Genomic DNA, 15,196 nt, shown 5'->3' with positions numbered 1-15,196 from the left:
TGAAGAAAGACAAATTACAAGCTGGAGATAGACAGTGTGAGTTAGCAAGAAAAGAAGTGCTTCCATTTGGGATAATAGGGGTTAGCATAGTTTTGCTTGTATAGTATGTTAACAGAGTTTGACTTAGATTATTCCAGATCATGGAAGCAAGGAGTCCTTACCTCCAAGAGCTGTCTTCAAAGGAGAAAACCCTCTCCTCCTTGTAGAAGGAGAGATCTATTTGGTGACATCAAAAGAACTTCCTTACTCTAATCTGTACAGAAGAATTGAATGGGAGCTTCTCCACTGTCTGGAATTAAACCATGAATTTTTACTTCTCAGTTATGAAAAAGCAAAAAATTGATGATGTGGTTTCTAATTCTTCAAGCATAAAAGTGCTAACTAAATTCAGTACTTCCCGACCCTTGCCTCTAAGTGGGTGTGATGTATGGAGGGCACCGAGGAGAAGGAGGTATATGGGTTACTGTCCACATCTGGTAAATTCTTGCTTCTGATAAAACTGAATATGATCACTCAATTAATAACAAGGAACAGAGCCTGGACTATGTCTTGCAGTGTCCTACATTTGTGAAAACTTTTCATCTGTGCTTTCTCGCTATCTGTGAAAGTGACAGTGAAAAATGGCTCTCCATTAACACAAAAGCAAAATGTAATGCAGTAATGATGCTTGAAGCTTCCTGCAATGCTGAAATTTTTAGAAATCATTAATAATAAATTACCAGCAATGCCAAGGGAAGCTGATAGCGCTTCTCTTTGGTAGGTAAAACTCTCCATTATAAAATAATAATATGGTGGGTCGTGTGTCACAGCCTTCAGCAATTTTCTTTAAGTTATTCTACTTTAACTCCAGAGTTACGAACATTGAATTCATTTTACAGATGGGAAAACTAAGACTATTCAATCAAATAATTGTTCTGAGATCATCAGCTTAGCTCCAGATTTAAATTAAGGCCTCTGACATAGTTGTTAATATGTCAGGCACAGGTAGAAGTTGTTGGTTCATGAGTTGGGGTTGGAGTGGAGATGGGGTTCCATTAATCACAAACTCTGGGTCATTTATTTCACCCATCAAATTCAAGATTAAGCAACAACATGATAAATTATTAAAAGGTAGTCTTGGCTCATATTTCCCAGTATGTCATTGGGGGCTCCAAGGGGAGTAAGCAAATGTTCTCTTAGAGAAAAGGAAACAAGCATGAAGTTTGCAAACAAGAAAGCAAAACACTCACGTCCAACACCCTTGTTTATCAGCTCATGAAATCTGCAGTCAGTTGTCAGTGTGTAGGAGGGGTCCAAAGCAAGAAACAAGTTCAGGCACGCTCTGAGAGGCTTCCCTCCTCTCGTTTTCCTCAGTTCCACTCAGCAATCACCCAAGAACCTGATGGCTTCCTCCAAGTTACAGAGTCTAGAGGAATCCAAAATGGAAAGAAAATGGCCCAAGTATATCCAAATCCAAGAACCCCCAGAAAAGTACCCCATGTAGGATAATTCTTTCCAGTGCCATCATTTGAGACTTTCTGTTTGTAATATGCCTAATCAGTCTGTTGGAATAAGAGTGTCTCAAGCTCTTGCTTCTTTCCTCTGAAGAAAATTCATAAGAAGGTGAATTCTCGAGATGTAAGTCGTGTGACTTTAACCAGGACACCTCCCCTCTTTGGATTTGTTCTCTTTATGAGTAATAGGAGGTGGGGAGGATTAAAATCTGGATTCCAAATCACAGACTCTCTAAAGAGCCCTGGACTACCTGAAGGTTTAAGTGCTTTTATGCTTCAAAATTGTATGGTGTTTTTGGTTGAGCTGCATTGATAAAAGTCACAACTCTTTGACCTGGTTCCAGGATGCATGTATATAACCTTTTATTTTATAAATTCCTAAGATGATGATCCACAAACAAATCAGAAATACAGAAAACCACATAAAATAACAAGTTTCTGATTATCTACCTCCTTCCCTCCTTGGACAATTATTGGCTTATGTTCATAGTTTGTAAAACAGCTGTAAATCATCTATGTCTTAACTTCTTCATTTGGTCACAAAGCTCAAGATTCTATTCCACGCAAGGAAGCAGATCTTACTTCCAGTGTCACAACCACTGAAACTGTACACAGACTCGGTAATAATGATTTAGGACAAAACCTTAAAATTTAAGCTGCTGTAAAGAAGAATGCATAATTTAGACCTCATATAATCTATGAACTTTATTCCAATCAGATATTTAACCAAACTTCTTATCAAACCTTAACAGACAGAAATTCAATTTTTTCTTTTAAGTTAAGCTTCAAAAGAATTAAAGGACAGATGAGGAAGAAGGAGCAGGGAAATACATTGAAAAAAGGGTTTGATAGGCCCTCACAAGGTTACTGGCCAATGCTGGTCAATGTTGAGAGAGAGAGAAAGAGAGAGAGAGAGAGAGAGAGAGAGAGAGAGGGAAGAATGGCCATGATATACATTTCATTTTTCTGTAGGTGAATTAGCTATACAGGCTGTCATCTTTACTGTGTTCTTTCTCAGGGAAAGGACTTCAAAACAACTTGCAAACAGGATCTCAACTGCCTTGGAGCAAGAGAAATGGCATCTCCCATCCTGGAATTCTAATAAGAAATTGTGTGGAACGAATTTCTTTCCCATGACTCCTGATTCATCTCCTTGGCAGATCTGAATTTCTATGAAGGGGGAGCTCATTAATGTTTCTTTGAAACTGCCTTTATATATTGAGAGTCAATTCTCCTAAACTTGGCTTGCTCATCTTTGTGCAGCATCTTTAAGAAAACTGATCCTACCACATTAAATGGCCTTTAACAACCAGAGCCAGGAAAGTTCTCTGACACATTTGGACTCTAACTTGGGTCAGGGTCCAACATCCTGCAAGCACTCCTGTGGATTGCAACAAAGTTTCCATCTTTTCTCTTGTTTGCATTACTTCCTGGGAAGGTTCAAATTAGGCAAATGTAAATATTTTGATGCAGTGACATGATAAATATTCACAGTTAGGACTTGCAATTGCATTTTTGAAATGTTAGACCACAGGGGGTAAGACAAGCAGATAAAACAAACTGAACACCACAAAGAAAAATCAATTAAGAGCCTTGAGGAGAAGGCTCTACAGAATAATCTCTAACAGAAAAAGCCCTCAACCCCAAGATGTTCAAAACAGAGTTTATGGTCTTCCCTCCCAAACCTGGCCCTCCTCTGATTCTTATCTCGAGGATGGCATCCCTGTCGGACACATATGCCCAAGCAAGAACCCAAGAAAACATTCTTGATGTCTCCCTTGCTCTCAGTCACCAGGTAGAATCCTTCACCACGTCTGGTTGCTTTTTAGCCCTTAAATGTGTCTTAAATCTGACTCCTCTCCACCTCTACGACATCTGCCATCATTGCTCATCTGAGGAATGTGGAGTTGCCTAGCTTCCTCTGTTGATTCGGACCTTTTACAATCCATTCTCATGCCACAGCTAGAAGAATCTTTTTCCAAACAATATAAACCTACTTTAACACCCTTGATCGCCTTCTACTTACTCTAGTGATCCAGAGAGTAAGTAGAAAGCGATCAAGGGTATTAAAGTAGGTTTATATTGTTTGGAAAAAGATTCTTCTAGCTGTGGCATGAGAATGGATTGTAAAAGGTCCGAATCAACAGAGGAAGTTAGGCAAGATCCGTAACATGGCCTACAAAGATCAATAACATGGCCTACAAAGCCCAAGGAGTTCCAGCTTTGCTCACCTTGCCAGCTTGACTTTGAGCTACTTTCCTTCATTCTCTGTGCTTCTGTCCCTCAGGCCTCCTTCCAGCTCCTCCAACCCACATGTTCCCTCCTACCGGGAAATCTACTGATGCTCTGATGCCAGCTGAGTCAGCTCTTTGCCTCATACTTCCTCTTCCACTCGCCTAATTAACCCTTATAAGTCTTTTAGATCTGAAATCAAGTGTCCCCTTTTTAGGAGAGTCTTTTCAATTCCCTCAGTTCAGGTCATGTTCATTGTTAGAGAATTGTTTTCTTTTCCTGCAAAGCACTGAGCCAATATACAATTTTACATTCATTTCTGTGCTTATTTGATTACTATTTGTGTCCCTTACTCTAATGCAATGTTCGCTACCACAGAGACGGTGTCTGATTTTTCTCCCTATTGTATTTTTTGTTCTATCAATTTTGGAGAGAAGTATGCTTAAAAGCTTCCACTGGAAGCTTTTTTGTGGATTTGCCTATTTCTCCTTTAACTTTATCAGTTTTTCTTTATATATTCTGAGCCTACATTATTAAATACTACAAATTTAAGATTGTTCAACTATTCTATCATCCTAGAGGATTAATCCTTTCAGAGCTTTTAAATGGTCCCTATTTGCCATACAGTGTACTTTATTTGATACCAGTACACCCATGTCAGCGTCCTTTTGGTTAGGATTTGTAGCATGTGTGTGTCTTTCCTTATTCTTTACTCTTGTGCTTTTTGTAGCCTTGCATTTAAGGTGCTTCTCATGTAAGTAATATACTATTTGGTCTTGTTATTTTTAATGTAGTCTGACAATATAAATTTTTTAAGTTGTTTGCAATTGTTAATTATATTTAAACAAATATAATTGCCGAAACGCTTAGGTTTAAATTTACCACCTTGCTATTTATTTTTCCCATTTATCCCACTCATTCTATGTTCTCTTCCCCCACGCTTACCTTCTTTTGCATTAATCAAGTAGGTTTTACTACTCAATTTTTTTTGACATTTTGGCAGTTACAAAACCTTTTGGCATTGTTTCAGGGGTTACTTTAGAAATTCAACATGAATCTTGACTTCATTAAAGTATAATTTATAACAGTATATTCTAATCAATTTCTATACAATGAAAGGACATTTAAATAATTTGACGTTACTTATCTTCATTCTGAGTTTTATGCTGTCATTGCCATCTATTTTAATTCTACATAGATTTAAAAGCCCATGACATTGTTAGTATTGTTCCTAGATAGTCAATATTTATTTAGATTTACCTACACATATCTTTTACTTACTAGTTGTTCTTTCCTATAATTTTTGCTGTGATTTAGCTTCACTTTTTTTTTCCTGTCCGAAGACCTCTTTTGTGTATTTCCTTTAATGCAAGTATTGGTGATGAATTCTTCCAGAAAATATAGTGAATCCAGCAAATATTTGGGGGAAAAAAACCAATAGGAAAGGGACTTGTTGAAAATGTAGGAGGAAAATGGAAGGAGTCCCAGTAGATAAAAGTGAGTTCCATGACATGTCGATTTGTTTAAGTGGGCAAGACTACACTATAGTGTCTAGAGATGCATATTCGGATAGTCGAAATATAAATACAAGAGAGAGATTAAAGGGTAAGTGTTGTTTTTAGGGAAATCCATGCACTGTGATTAGGATAGCACAGAGAAGAGATTTCTGAGGGGCTGGTAAAGTTCTATTTCTTTATGGTGGTTACAAAGATGTCAGTCTTAATATCATGCATTAAACACAATATTTGTTTTGGGTGGTTTCTGTGTCTGTGTTTTATTTAATAATAAAAAGATAAAAATAAAAATACATAAAAATTTGGTAAATTTTATCTTCAGTATTGAAGGACAATTACTATAATATTCATTTGGAAGGGGTATTTTGCAGCTTAGAACAGGACACCAATGTCTTTGGCATTTATACTTTTTCTTAAGAATTTAGCATTAAGTCTTGCTCTTTTGAAGATAGTACAGTTTTTCCTCTAACCACTTTTAACATTTTAATCTTTGTTTTTGGTTTCCAACAGCTTTATTATGGTGAACCCCGCTGTAGTTTACTTGTGTCTATCCATTGTGGAATTCACAGAGTTTCTTATGCATATGGCTTGATGTCTTATATTAATTTTGGAAAAATCTCTTCAAATATTGCCTCTTCTCATTCTCTTTCTCTATATTATTTCATATAATAATTTACTACGCCCCCTGTATCTCTTTCCTTCTTTTCCTCTATTTTGCATCCCTTCTTTTCTTTGTCTGGATATTTTCTACCAACTGACATTCTGATTCACCATTTCTCTCGTCATCTATGTTCAATATGCTCCTAATTCATTTACAATTTCTAATTTCATTTATTTTCTTTTTCAGTTCTAGAATTTTCCTCTTATTCTTTCTAATAGATTCACCTATAGATTTATAATAACCTGTTGAAATTCTCTATCTTGCTGTCACTTTTCTTCAACATATTTAACATAGTATTTAAAATGTGTGTATGATAACTCCGGTGTCTGTAGAGCATCTGAATCATCTACAGATCTGTTTCTACCATCTTCAAATGTTTTTTTGCTCATTGGATTGTCTCCTGGTATATTAGAAGTTTTAAAAAATTCTGAATATTAAACATTATTGTATGAAAAATTAGAGGTATGATTTGAGGCTTTTAACAGGGGATCTTTTCTAGGTGGTTAAGCCAAGAAAATCACCTTAATCCAACCTCAACTGAAGCTGCTTTGGGTTTTTGTGAGAGCCGGTCTGCACCTACTTTGCCTCCTAGCCTGTTGCCCTGGACAGCTCCCAACTGAAAGCTGGGTTTTTCTCAGTGATGTTCCTCCTCCTTAGCAGGCTGTGAGCTCCAATTTTGTCCCAAGAGATTGCTGAAAACTCCCTGCAGCCACTTACAATCCTGCCCTTACTTCCAGGAGAACGTAGAGCTGCATATGAATCTGACCTCTTCCCATATACCTTTGCTCTGGAATCTTGTCTACTCAAGCCCTTGCTGCCTTGGCAGCTCTTGTATTCCTTCAAACAGATTTCTTTCTTTATTATTTTTTTAAGTTTCCCAATTATTCCTTCTGGAAGGGTCTAGTCTGATAGAAACTAATCTATCCTAGTTGCAAAGAAATGTCTGTCTTAAAATGACTACTATTTATTGAGCATAGACTCAGAGGCCCTGTCATTTTCTCACAGCATCCTGAAGTTTTCCACTGTGCTACTCTTTACAATTTTTAACTAATTATCTTTATGTTTCCTTGTTTAACATCTGGCTTCTCCTTCTCAGATGCAAGTCAGGAGGCATCACTTCTGGTATCTAGCTCAAAATCAACAATTCAGTAACTTTTTAGTGAATGAGTGCAAACTTTGGAGCTAAGAATTTTATTTTATTTTATTTTATTTTATTTTAGATTTATTTATTCATTTGGGAAAGAAAGAGAGAGTTGGGGCAGAGGGAGAGGGAGAGAGAAACTCAAACAGGCTGCACTGAATGCAGATCTGGGGCTCCATTTTACCACCTGAAATGACAACTTGAGCCAAAACCAAGAATCGATAACACAACCAAAGGTGCCACCCAGGTGCCCATTGATTAAGAATGTTATATACATTATATCATTTAATCCTCACCATAAGCATGGGAGGCAGGTATCATTATCCCTATTTTAGAGAAGAAACAAAGGAAAATTAGACAACTGCACCACTCCTGGTGTTAACCATATATTGGATGTTCTGTAAAACTCCTCTTCTTGGGCGCTTAAATCATTAAATTTTTACAACCTGTATATTCAGCCAGATTTTTATTTTTTAATATGCAGGCTTTTAAAGTATCCTTCAATTCCTCCTCTTCGTTTTCCTTTTCCTCCTTTTTTTATATTCCATATCTTGCTTTTTGCAGCCTTGATGCTCATCAGCATCTCATTAGCAAACAAACTAGAAAAATAAAAGATGATAGAACTCACCACAGCTGGGCAAGGTGTCTGTGCTCCAGAAGCCAAGGAAAAGGCACCTTCTCCCCTCCCCTCATGCCTCAGAGGACAGCTTGGGACCTGGCCTCACTAATTAAAAACAGATTCTTAAAGTTGTTTCATTTTATTTTATTATTTTTTAAAAATATACTTTATTTGGGGCGCCTGGGTGGCTCAGTGGGTTAAAGCCTCTGCCTTTGGCTCAGGTCAGAATCCCAGTGTCCTGGGATCGAGCCCCACATCGGGCTGTCTGCTCCACAGAAAGCCTGCTCCCTCCTCTCTCTCTCTCTCTGCTGCCTCTCTACCTACTTGTGATCTCTGTCTGTCAAATAAATAAATAAAATCTTAAAAAAAAAAAAAAAATATATATATATATATATATATATATATATATATATACTTTATTTAAGAGGAGCTTTAGGTCCAAGCAAAACTGAGCAGAAAATACAGAGTTCCTATGTACCTCTTGCCATGCACACACACACTCACACAGAGTAGTACATTTGTTCTCTTCGATGAACCCATACTGGCTTATTCATTTTTATCCCACTGCCTGAAACCATCTGGGATTGTGTGTTTGCTCAATTTCAGCCATCTTCTGTGAAGAGTCCTCTTTGAACCTGCAGTTAAAATGTAAAAATCTCTGCTTCTTTGTCAGCATTTATTCTGTTCCTAACATGCTGCAGGAAAGTTCAGTTACCCCTGAACTTTGACCCCTCCAGCACATGTCTGTGTTGGCATGCTCACAACCAGGCAATTAACTCAAATACGTCATCTGTAAAGGAAATCAGGTACATTCTCTGAAAGCCATAAGTGATCACACTGTCAAGTGGAGTCTGAAAACTTTGTGATGCTTTCCCACGCCCAGTGTGCTCCCACCCTGCCCACCAGACCAGCTCTGGCTCCTATCCTACCACGTTCGTGAAGCCTGGCTTAAAAGCCCTCATCCCATAATTTTTTTTTCCTCTTTTGCACCATATCTGTTATCAAACTGTCCTTGAGAAAGTCATTAACCTCCTCTGAGCTTCAGTCCCCTCATTTGCAAGTGTGGATCAAAACACTTCCGGGGGCGCCTGGGTGGCTCAGTGGGTTAAGCCTTTGCCTTCAGCTCAAGTCATGATCTCAGGGTCCTGGGATCGAGTCCCACATTGGGCTCTCTGCTCAGCAGGGAGCCTGCTTCCCTCCCACCTCTGTCTGTCTCTCTGCCTACTTGTGATCTCTCTCTCTGTCAAATAAATAAATAAAATCTTAAAAAAAAAAAAAGAAGAAGAAAACCACTTCCGGACATATTTGTAGGTAAATTTAAATGTATCTTAATGTGTCTGTGTTCAATACACAGCCGATATGCACCAAACACCTGTACTCCCGCTCTCCTGTCCTTCCCAGGAGTGTCTGGAGAGTAGGTGCAGAGTGTGAGAGACAAGACAATAAAACTACATAAAAATGGGCTTGGACGTAGAGAGCAGCAGAGAATAATACCTCAGTAACATCAAGTACTTTCTGGGTTTGTGCAGAAAGCAAGTTATGAAGTAGCTGAAGGGAAAGGAGGAGTGGGGGGACAAGGGGTACCCCTGTATGAGCACAAGGAAGCAGAGCACGAAATGATAACCACATGCGTATCTCAGTGGGGACTGTGCTTTTGCTCAGGAGTCAGGGGAAATGGGTAGGATTCGCCCACATGAAGAAGGCAGGGAAAGATTTCCAGCAGGGGTTCTGAGGAAGGATCTATAACTCTAGGCACAAAGTGAAGCCATTCCAACGCTCACAGAGGACAATGAGTTGGACCCGTTCGATAGCTTGGGGGGCGGGTGCTGAAAGGTCAGGAGGAGCCTGATAGGAAAGCTCCTTGAATGGGTGAGAAGGATGGAATTTATCCTGCAATCATGGAGAAGCTAGTGGGACGCTTGGAGCTGGCATGTCACATAATGCCTGAGACAACGGTGCAGCACAGAGGACTGTGGAAAGAGCCCAGAGTCTGGGGAGCAAGTATGAAGTTCTTGCAACAGTCCTGTAGGAGCTGACAAAGCCTCACCTCCAGGGCAGCAGTGGGAATGGAAAGGAAGGAGTTTATGTTCAAGCATTGTCTTCTAAAACATTTCTGTGACCGCCACTTCTTTTGGATTTTTTTCCAGTCACCATTATATGACAGAGTACAGGTGTTTAAATAAGCTTTTCACTTGATAAGCACTAAAAAAAAAAAAAAAAGAAGAAGAAGAAAAAAGAAAAAAAGAAATTTAGAAGTAGAAAAAGACAATAAAATGGACTTGGTTCTGAGGGCTTATTTTTAAAACATTGTAAAGATATGGCTCAGCAAACTCCCCTCTCCCACCACCATTCGAGAGAGATCCCTAATATGATATAATTAATTATAAATGATGTAACATCGGAACTGGAGCTGTTCCACTCAGAAAGTAAAGAGCAGAACTATGGCCGCTTTGGGGATTTCTCTTCAAAGGGAGCTGGGCTCCGCACAGGCAGAAAGAAACAAACGCTCGTTAACATGAGTGGGTGTATTGTTCTAAAATGGGCAAGCGAAGGTCACGGTGATGGGGAAATTCAGTGACCTGGTAAGGGCATTGGCTGGGGCTCTGTCCCACGAGGAGGAGGGAGAGATGGAGCTGGGAGGCCCGCAGTCTTGGCCGCTGCTGACAGAACCCTAGCCCTCCCCACTCTCCCTGCCCTGAGCATTCAGGGACCAAACTCGGGCCTGTTGGTGAGCAGCGTGCCCACTGCAGCTCCTTGGAGGAGCCCGAGGAGGAAGATATCAGGGTGTATCGAGAGGCAGCAAGGGATCAAAATTGGGGCCAGGGTTGTGTTACCGAAGTCAGAGACTTGGAAGGAGGCACTCTAGGGAGGGGACCCGAAGGAAGAGGGTCCCGGCCTGCGTGCATGCAGGACGGCCATCGAGGGCAGAGACCCCTTCTGTGCCGAGTACAAGGGCTGTCCTGCTGCCGTCCCACCTCATTCTCCCCTCCACGGTGGACCTCAAGCCCTGGTTTTTTGTATAAAAACTAGGAAGCTCAGAGGCCTGCGGTAGGTCATCCCAGACCCTACATGGCCAAGCCAGGACTGAAATCCAGGTGCACCTCCATCTGTGGAGCTCCTGTGCCCTGTTACGACAGTGACAATGATGAAAACCTAAGAGGAGGAAGAGAGGCCATGGCGGGCCTGAGCTTTGTGTATTGTTAGCCTCATCTGAGTAGTGTTTTCTGGTCCAAAACAGCCCCCCACACTCCTTGTGTAGCTGTCTCTTCCTAGCCTTGCCTTCTTGGGAGAAGCTCATTCGTGTGGCTGACAGGCCCTCAGAACTCCCTGCTTCTGCTGAGAAACAATCTGAGTGAGGAATTCAGTCCCACTTTGGACTCAGCCCTTTGACCTGGATGCAGAGAAGGAAGTTCAAATCCCTGTACCCTAGCGAGGAAAGAGTGCTGGCTGCTTAAGTCAATGTGACTTCCCAGCAAGGAATGTCCTTCAGGGAATCCAGGAACAGACTCTCAGCCTCACTTAGAAAAGGGCCCTCCTTCTGGACTAACTCCCATGATAGGCTTATAATTAGTCTCCAGAGAGGGGTTACCCCTCTAGGACCCTGACTCCCTCTTCTGACTGGGCCCAGGACCTCCCCCTGTGTCCTCACCACCCCTGCGTCCTCCTGCCATGCGCTGCTATTTATTGTCTTCTCCCCTGCTGAAACTGTGAACTGCTTAAGGTCAAGGACCGGTCTTCCTCCTCTAAGCATCTCCAGTGCGACAACTCCTTAGTAAGTGCTGAGTAAATAAACAAAGGAAGCTGGCCAGTCCAAGCCTTTGCAGGGCGTATAAAAGCAGAGTTCAGACCTGAAGTATGGAGAGGGTCAGACACTGCCCACCTCAGATTCCAGAAACTTCTTCCCTCTTTCCTTTATCATTCAGAGCATGATCCTTTCCCAGCCACTCCCAGCAATATCAAAAATACTTTGGAAGATCCCCCTTATCTAGGGAGTGGTTCGGAACAGAAGAGTTCAGCTTCTTGCTTTAGGGCCATGCTTCATTCTAGCAGGGTGAGAGCAGAGGGCCCAGACCTGGCCATCTCAGCAGGGAGGAAGAAAAGTGCAGCATCACATTCTCATTTGATTATATTTGTTTCAGGCAGTTACAGCTAAGGGTGCTCATGGTTGGGAAACAAGAATCAGAGGATGCTTCCTTTCCATTCAATACTGTATCCATCTGTGTGACCGCCTTTATTTTATTTTAATTATTATTATGTTTTTTCTGAGTGTGATCTCCTGTTGTTAATAGCAGGTTTCAAAAGTACAGGTCAGAGGTGGCAGGAGAACCCGGCACAGCCCCAAGCAGATGCAGCAGAGGGTGGGAAGGCAGAAGCTGGGGAAGGCGGTTCATCTCCCTGAAGCGGTATGACAAGGCAAGGGGTAAATGAGTGTGTGTGGGGCTGCTTGCCCAGCCTGGCCATGCCCTGTTCAACTCTCAGCCAAGTGTCTCCTCTGTGCCATCCGCTGGGGCTCGGAGGGAGACCAGGGGCTGCTGCAACCATGAAGGTGAGTTATTTGCACCCCCTCAGCTCCTCAGATCCTCACTCTGTGAGGTGCACAGCCAGCCCAGGATACAGTGGAGCCTCCTGCTCCACACCTGTGGGGTGCTGCTGCCCTTGGCTGCCCTTTCTTCCCTGGGTGCCCTCCCTGCTTGCTCTTTACCCAGGGATTCCCTACAGAGTGTGTGGAGCAATATTTCAGAGGGAGGGTCGGTGGCCAGACAGACTCAAGTTTGCACTTACGTGAATTACTTGTTCTCTCTGAGCTCTATTTATTTTTTTCCTCATCTGTAAAATAAAGCTAAAAAGCCCTACATTGCCGGCTGTCATGATGATTAAGCTCTGGTTCTCAACCCTGGCTGCACATCAGAATTCCCTGGGGAGCCCTAAAATGCCAGTGCCTGGGCTCCACCCAGATCCATGAAATCAGAGCCTTTGCAGGATGGGCTTGTCAAAGGATGTCAATATCACTATTATTACTCTTTCATTATTGCTTCCCTGAATCTTACTTCCATCAAGAAAGGAAATCTGGTTCCGGGGAGGTCTGCTTATATCCAGATGTAAATAGCAGAGCACATACAAGTGATGATCGCTAGCGTCTGAACGGCTCAGGGCAACCACGCGAGCGCCTTGAAACAGCCAGTCCGGTGTGAAGACTCCAGTTCTTTAAAACACGTGCATGTGCTCACTCACCTCCCCATGGCGTGACCTCTTCTCGGGCACACTTTATGTAGCCTGGGGTGGTGCCAGTGTAAACATTTCCAGTTGAAACCCTGTGCCCTTGTTTCCAGGTGCGATGGTCTCCCGGGAGGCAGCTGTCAACTTTTACATCCCAAGTTACCTTTGCTCTGCTGTAAACAGATGAGTCATGGCTGGTCCCAGCAGGTCAATTCACAAACAGTCCTGGGCTATCCTGTCTGGTGGCTTAGGCTGTTGAGACAGTGCCCTTAGCACCTATGAGGGAGTCATAAAGTTGGGCTTGACACTCTTTAAAGTTATCTTTGTTTGCTGATTATTTGGCTAGAGGGACTGGTGTTGAGTTATTCCTGGCTTCTTTAGGGCCCTGCAATGATAAGCGTGATGATAAGTGTAATTGGGGTAGAAGAAGGGCAAGCAGCCCTTCATTAGCTGAAGCAACGGGTCAAGCAGATTAGCTCAGATAATTGACATGGACAACCCCCTAGCTCCACTTTGGGTATCAGTTCCCTTCCTTTTCCCAATCTATATATGTTCTGGGTGTTGTTTGCAGAAGGGCAGGCTAAAGGTTAAGATTTTTACATATACCATCCCTGTCTCTCGGCGGTGGTGGGAGGCGGTAGCTTTGGTTTGTAGATAAATATTTACATTTCTCTTAAATCTATCCATTACTTTGCTTCCAAACTACCCAAGTCTAGGCCAGAATCATCAAGAGATGAGGCATCTATGCCTCCTACCAGGGTCCCCAGGGCCCTCTTGCCTCAGGGAACAGCCAGAATGACACTTCTAATCTCAGATCAGCTCATTTCACTTTCCCACTCGAAAGCCATCAGTGATTTCCCCATCATTCTCAGGATCAAACCTCACCTTTTGACAAGCCTACACTAGAATCTGGCCACAGTCCACCTTGCTATTTCCTGTGGCTACAGGCAAGGTGGGGGGGGGGGGAGGATGGCTCCTCTCAGCTCCCAGCTTCTTTTCCTTTCAGGTCTTGAAGCCTCTTTCTTCCACCTACCTGGAGCACTTCCTCAGGTGTAAGGAACCCTAGAATCCTCCAGTTTTCAGTGTTAACTTTACTTCATGAGGGAAGTCTTTTCTTCCACCTTCCAGGATCGCCTGCCAAGTGACTCCCTCACACTCAGAGTTCCTAACGCTAATGCTTCTCAGGCTTTGTTGTTACCACTTGTCTAACCAGAATTTAAGTTCCCTGAAGGAGGGACCTCACCCACACCCTCCCTGTGTAGCCCCTCTCTATTCTTAGCACCTAGTGGGTGTATGCAAGTTAGAATGAACCATGTAAGCACTTGCCAAAGATAGATATCTGTCATCCTTTCAACAGGTCCAATGGAAAAGGTCAAAGCAGTGGAGTTACCAAAGGAAGAGAGTATCACTCAAAGGACAAGCAAGACATGTTATCTTTTCAGACAGCAATCAAGGGTCAATACTACCTATAATGTGTAAAGAACAATGTAAGCTATTTTTTAACAACTTTATTGAGATACAATTAATATACAAAAAGCGAAACCAAACCACAATGATTTATATCATTTTATACCGGTTTGAATAGCTATTACCAAAAAACAAAAAAAGGAAAAAACAGCACACGTGTTGGCAAGGATATGGAGAAATTGAGACCGTTGGTGGAAATGTAAAATGGTGCAGCCACTTTGGAAAACAGTATGAATATTTCTTAAAATATTAAAAGCAGAACTACCATATGATCTAGCAACCAATCACACTTCTGGAGATATATCCTACTAGATATTTTAGTTATAATAAATACACATTTTATTGGTATGTATTTCTTTTTCAAAAAATTATTTGACAGTCAATAAGTGAGGCCATTGTTCAGTGCTTGAAAAAATGGGCATCACAACTGACAATTCAGGCACAAGAACCACATGAGGTAGACACTGTCGTTACTCAGTTTTGTGAATGAGGAAACCAAGAATGAAGTCATTCGCCTAGTGGTGTACGGAGACCACGTGTGAAATGAGACGCTGCTATTCCGGGGCAAGCACCTGCCCACACGGTCTTTCTGTGGAACCCCCTACCACCTTCAGATTTAGAGTCTCACACATTTCCAGGCAAATATCACGGGCTGCGGCTGTGTAAAAGATTCTACACCCCCTTCCAAGAGTTGGAGCCATTGCTTATGCCCCAAAACATAAAAGGCTGGGACTTGATTTCCTAGCTCCTTGAATTACTTCTGAAGACTTTACCATATTATCAGGGCCTAAATAATAGTGACCTTGAAGAGATAGAAAGGTGTTTCATTACAGATGGTGTAATCTTTAATTT

General features: G+C 41.9%; 1 long non-coding RNA gene across 1 annotated transcript in view; it reads right to left on the bottom strand.

Annotated features, from left to right (window-relative positions):
- The window catches only part of LOC309848694, a 67,199-nt gene extending 65,624 nt beyond the window's left edge, over positions 1 to 1,575 (bottom strand). The window contains exon 1 of the long non-coding RNA XR_014303217.1: positions 1,230 to 1,575. This is a non-coding gene — a long non-coding RNA (uncharacterized lncRNA). The remainder of the gene's footprint in view (positions 1 to 1,229) is intronic.
- Positions 1,576 to 15,196: the final 13,621 nt, after the last annotated feature.

Source organism: Mustela nivalis, assembly GCF_964662115.1.
Source record: "Mustela nivalis genome assembly, chromosome: 15".
Taxonomy (NCBI): domain Eukaryota; kingdom Metazoa; phylum Chordata; class Mammalia; order Carnivora; family Mustelidae; genus Mustela; species Mustela nivalis.
Note: the sequence above shows the minus strand (reverse complement) of the source record. Positions and strands in the feature narration are given on the sequence as shown.